Source organism: Pseudophryne corroboree, chromosome 1, assembly GCF_028390025.1.
Source record: "Pseudophryne corroboree isolate aPseCor3 chromosome 1, aPseCor3.hap2, whole genome shotgun sequence".
Lineage (NCBI taxonomy): Eukaryota > Metazoa > Chordata > Amphibia > Anura > Myobatrachidae > Pseudophryne > Pseudophryne corroboree.
The window spans coordinates 745,302,939-745,308,938 of NC_086444.1; positions in this window are offsets into that span (position 1 = coordinate 745,302,939).

Below are 6,000 nucleotides of genomic sequence, written 5' to 3' on the forward strand. Positions count from 1 at the left end.
CAGGGTCAGGGATAGTGCAAGCTGCTACTAGCAGCTGTGGCATGTCTGTCCTAACTGAATGAGCACCCTCACAGCCAATACAGATTCTGCAGACAGGCTGGCCGGAGCTTGCAGAGAAGCCCCGTCGGAGCCTCAACAGCAGCAGGAGTCACGGTATGTTGAACGGGGCGGTCAGCTCCCGCTGCTGCCCCGCTGTGTGGGGACATTGTTTGTACGCTGACATCCCTCTACAGACGCCCGCCGCCGCTGCTCCGGCCCCCACCGCTGCTCCGGCTGCTTCAAGACGCGCTCCCCGCTGTCGGTCCCTGCGTGTCCCGCTACCTGTCTCCCGCTGGCGGCCCCACATGCTGCTCACTGCCCGCCCGCAGGGAGGGGGGGGGGGGGCAGCATTACAGCACTGTGATTATACTGCGCTCAGTGACAACTGCTAACAGAGGGTGCAAGCATGAGAGGGATAACCTGCAGCAACAGCGGTATGCTAGGCTGCAGGGTTAATTACACAGGATTTCATATAGATGTCACTTTAAAGGCTGGTAACCTGCACTGTGATTATATGTGTAAGCATGGCAGCCATTTTAACCATGCTTCTTGTGTCTTCCCTGTTGTGATTCCAGAACGTTCCAGTACTACATCTCTACTCCACCGGAGGTGCAGGGGTGTTAGTGGGAATTTGGGATCACATTTCCTAGTACTGGCCACGTGTACTGCACTTGGCCTGATAGATAGATAGATATATATATATATAAAGATATATAGAGATATATACACACAAATATGATATAGCGCTGATTAGTATCAAGCAGAGTATTTAGTGTATATGAATGATGTGTATATAGAGATACACTTGACGTGTGTCCATATAGTTGAATCACTGCAACTTCTTATAGATGCTACAAATGTGCACTAGATCCTCGTTTTATTAGTAGGACCGCAGCTCCCCTTCCAGCAATCCGAACTCCTCCGGAGAAGAAATATCTGTCAATAGAACATATATAGGGGGCGCTCCATAGTGCGTAAAAATTTTATTTTTAAAAATATACACAAAGTGTTAAAACCAGCTGTTTTATATTCGTACCAGAAGGCAACCAGTGTGGGCTGGTTACCACGTGATTCAAATCAAATGATCGATAGGTATAGCAGGAACAAGTGTCAAGCGATCATACCGGATACCTCCACCCGCCGGCGGCTGGTCTCCCCAGGGTCTCGGGCAGGAATCACACACGTCCCCGACTCCTCGCTCAGCAATACCAACGATCCTATACGTCACCAGACTCCGGGGCGGAGTCTGGTGACGTATAGGATCGTTGGTATTGCTGAGCGAGGAGTCGGGGACGTGTGTGATTCCTGCCCGAGACCCTGGGGAGACCAGCCGCCGGCGGGTGGAGGTATCCGGTATGATCGCTTGACACTTGTTCCTGCTATACCTATCGATCATTTGATTTGAATCACGTGGTAACCAGCCCACACTGGTTGCCTTCTGGTACGAATATAAAACAGCTGGTTTTAACACTTTGTGTATATTTTTAAAATAAAATTTTTACGCACTGGAGAGAGGAGAGAGGAGAGAGGAGAGAGGAGAGAGGAGAGAGGAGAGAGGAGAGAGGAGAGAGGAGAGAGGAGAGAGGAGAGAGGAGAGAGGAGAGAGGAGAGAGGAGAGAGGAGAGAGGAGAGAGGAGAGAGGAGAGAGGAGAGAGGAGAGAGGAGAGAGGAGAGAGGAGAGAGGAGAGAGGAGAGAGGAGAGAGGAGAGAGGAGAGAGGAGAGAGGAGAGAGGAGAGAGGAGAGAGGAGAGAGGAGAGAGGAGAGAGGAGAGAGGAGAGAGGAGAGAGGAGAGAGGAGAGAGGAGAGAGGAGAGAGGAGAGAGGAGAGAGGAGAGAGGAGAGAGGAGAGAGGAGAGAGGAGGAGAGAGGAGAGAGGAGAGAGGAGAGAGGAGAGAGGAGAGAGGAGAGAGGAGAGAGGAGAGAGGAGAGAGGAGAGAGGAGAGAGGAGAGAGGAGAGAGGAGAGAGGAGAGAGAGAGAGGAGAGAGGAGAGAGGAGAGAGGAGAGAGGAGAGAGGAGAGAGGAGAGAGGAGAGAGGAGAGAGGAGAGAGGAGAGAGGAGAGAGGAGAGAGGAGAGAGGAGAGAGGAGAGAGGAGAGAGGAGAGAGGAGAGAGGAGAGAGGAGAGAGGAGAGAGGAGAGAGGAGAGAGGAGAGAGGAGAGAGGAGAGAGGAGAGAGGAGAGAGGAGACTCCGTCAGGACCATGGGGATTAGCGGCTCCGCAGGAGACAGGGTACAAAAATAAAAGCTTTAGGACTAGGTGGTGTGCACTGGCTCCTCCCCCTATGACCCTCCTCCAAGCCTCAGTTAGGTTTTTGTGCCCGGCCGAGAAGGGTGCAATCTAGGTAGCTCTCCTGAGCTGCTTGGAATAAAAGTATAGACTTAGGTTTTTTTATTTTCAGTGAGTCCTGCTGGCAACAGGCTCACTGCATCGAGGGACTAAGGGGAGAAGAAGCGAACTCACCTGCGTGCAGAGTGGATTGGGCTTCTTGGCTACTGGACATTAGCTCCAGAGGGACGATCGGAGGCCCAGCCATGGATGGGTCCCGGAGCCGCGCCGCCGGCCCCCTTACAGATGCTGAAGACAGAAAAGGTCCAGAAATCGGCGGCAGAAGACGTCCATGTCTTCATAAAGGTAGCGCACTGCAGCTGTGCGCCATTGCTCTCAGCACACTTCACACCGCGGTCACTGAGGGTGCAGGGCGCTGGGGGGGGGGGGGCGCCCTGAGACGCAATGAAAACACTATATATGACTAAAAATACATCACATATAGCTCCTGGGCTATATGGATGTATTTAACTCCTGTCATTTTACCTCAGAAAAAGCGGGAGAGAGGCCGCCGAGAAGGGGGCGGAGCCTATCTCCTCAGCACACAAGCGCCATTTTTCCACACAGCTCCGCTGGTAGGAAGGCTCCCAGACTCTCCCCTGCACTCCTGCACTACAGAAACAGGGTAAAAAAGAGAGGGGGGGCACTTATTTGGCTAGATATAGATATATTGCAGCTATAAGGGATAGACACTTATTTATAAGGTTGTCCCTATACATATATAGCGCTTTGGTGTGTGCTGGCAAACTCTCCCTCTGTCTCCCAAAGGGCTAGTGGGGTCCTGTCCTCTATCAGAGCATTCCCTGTGTGTGTGCTGTGTGTCGGTACGCGTGTGTCGACATGTATGAGGAGGAAAATGGTGTGGAGGTGGAGCAATTGCCTGTATTAGTGATGTCACCCCCTAGGGAGCCGACACCTGACTGGATGGTCTTATTTAAGGAATTACGTGATAGTGTCAGCACTTTACAGAAAACTGACGACATGAGACAGCCGGCAAATCAGTTAGTGCCTGTCCAGGCGTCTCAGACACCGTCGGGGGCTCTAAAGCGCCCATTACCTCAGTCGGTCGACACAGACACGGACACTGACTCCAGTGTCGACGGTGAAGAAACAAACGTATTTTCCAGTAGGGCCACACGTTACATGATCACGGCAATGAAGGAGGCTTTGCATATTTCTGATACTACAAGTACCACAAAAAAGGGTATTATGTGGGGTGTGAAAAAACTACCCGCAGTTTTTCTTGAATCAGAAGAATTAAATGAAGTGTGTGATGATGCGTGGGTTTCCCCCGATAAAAAACTGCTAATATCTAAGAAATTATTGGCATTATACCCTTTCCCGCCAGAAGTTAGGGCGCGTTGGGAAACACCCCCTAGGGTGGATAAGGCACTCACACGCTTATCAAAACAAGTGGCGTTACCGTCTCCTGATACGGCCGCCCTCAAGGAACCAGCTGATAGGAAGCTGGAAAATGTCCTAAAAAGTATATACACTCATACTGGTGTTATACTAAGACCAGCGATTGCCTCAGCCTGGATGTGCAGCGCTGGGGTGGCTTGGTCGGATTCCCTGACTGAAAATATTGATACCCTTGACAGGGACAGTATTTTATTGACTATAGAGCGTTTAAAAGATGCATTTCTATATATGCGTGATGCACAGAGGGATATTTGCACCCTGGCATCAAGAGTAAGTGCGATGTCCATTTCTGCCAGAAGATGTTTATGGACACGACAGTGGTCAGGTGATGCGGATTCCAAACGGCACATGGAAGTATTGCCGTATAAAGGGGAGGAGTTATTTGGGGTCGGTCTTTCGGACCTGGTGGCCACAGCAACAGCTCGAAAATCCACCTTTTTACCCCAACTCACCTCTCAGCAGAAAAAGACACCGTCTTTTCAGCCTCAGTCCTTTCGTCCCCATAAGGGCAAGCGGGCAAAAGGCCAGTCATATCTGCCCCGGGGTAGAGGAAAGGGAAAAAGACTGCAGCAGACAGCCTCTTCCCAGGAACAGAAGCCCTCCACCGCTTCTGCCAAGTCCTCAGCATGATGCTGGGGCCTTACAAGCGGACTCAGGTGCGGTGGGGGGTCGTCTCAAGAAATTCGAGACGTCTCCCCTCGCAGGTTCCTGAAGTCTGCTTTACCAACGTCTCCCTCCGACAGGGAGGCAGTATTGGAAGCAATTCACAAGCTGTATTCCCAGCAGGTGATAATCAAAGTACCCCTCCTACAACAGGGAAAGGGGTATTATTCCACACTATTTGTGGTACCGAAGCCAGACGGCTCGGTGAGACCTATTCTAAATCTGAAATCTTTGAACACTTACATACAAAGGTTCAAATTCAAGATGGAGTCACTCAGAGCAGTGATAGCGAACCTGGAAGAAGGGGACTATATGGTGTCCCTGGACATCAAGGATGCTTACCTTCATGTCCCAATTTGCCCTTCTCACCAAGGGTACCTCAGGTTCGTAGTACATGACTGTCATTATCAGTTTCAGACGCTGCCGTTTGGATTGTCCACGGCACCCCGGGTCTTTACCAAGGTAATGACCGAAATGATGATTCTTCTTCGAAGAAAAGGCGTCTTAATTATCCCTTACTTGGACGATCCCCTGATAAGGGCAAAGTCCAGGGAACAGTTGGAGGTCGGAGTAGCACTATCTCGGGTACTGCTACAACAGCACGGCTGGATTCTAAATATTCCAAAATCGCAGCTGATCCCAACGACACGTCTGCTGTTCCTAGGGATGATTCTGGACACAGTCCAGAAAAAGGTGTTTCTCCCGGAGGAGAAAGCCAGGGAGTTATCCGAGCTAGTCAGGAACCTCCTAAAACCAGGAAAAGTGTCAGTGCATCATTGCACAAGGGTCCTCGGAAAAATGGTGGCTTCTTACGAAGCGATTCCATTCGGCAGATTTCACGCAAGAACTTTTCAGTGGGATCTGCTGGACAAATGGTCCGGATTGCATCTTCAGATGCATCAGCGGATAACCCTGTCTCCGAGGACAAGTGTGTCTCTTCTGGTGGTGGCTGCAGAGTGCTCATCTACTAGAGGGCCGCAGATTCGGCATTCAGGATTGGATCCTGGTGACCACGGATGCCAGCCTGAGAGGCTGGGGAGCAGTCACACAGGGAAGAAATTTCCAGGGAACGTGGTCAAGTCTAGAGACTTCTCTCCACATAAATATACTGGAGCTAAGGGCAATTTACAATGCTCTATGCCTAGCAAGACCTCTGCTTCAAGGTCAGCCGGTGCTGATCCAGTCGGACAACATCACGGCAGTCGCCCACGTAAACAGACAGGGCGGCACAAGAAGCAGGAGGGCAATGGCAGAAGCTGCAAAGATTCTCCGCTGGGCGGAGAATCATGTGATACCACTGTCAGCAGTGTTCATTCCGGGAGTGGACAACTGGGAAGCAGACTTCCTCAGCAGGCACGATCTTCACCGGGAGAGTGGGGACTTCACCCAGAAGTCTTCCACATGATTGTGAACCGTTGGGAAAGACCAAAGGTGGACATGATGGCGTCCCGCCTCAACAAAAAACTGGACAGGTATTGCGCCAGGTCAAGGGACCCTCAGGCAATAGCTGTGGATGTTCTGGTAACACCGTGGGTGTACCAGTCAGTGTAT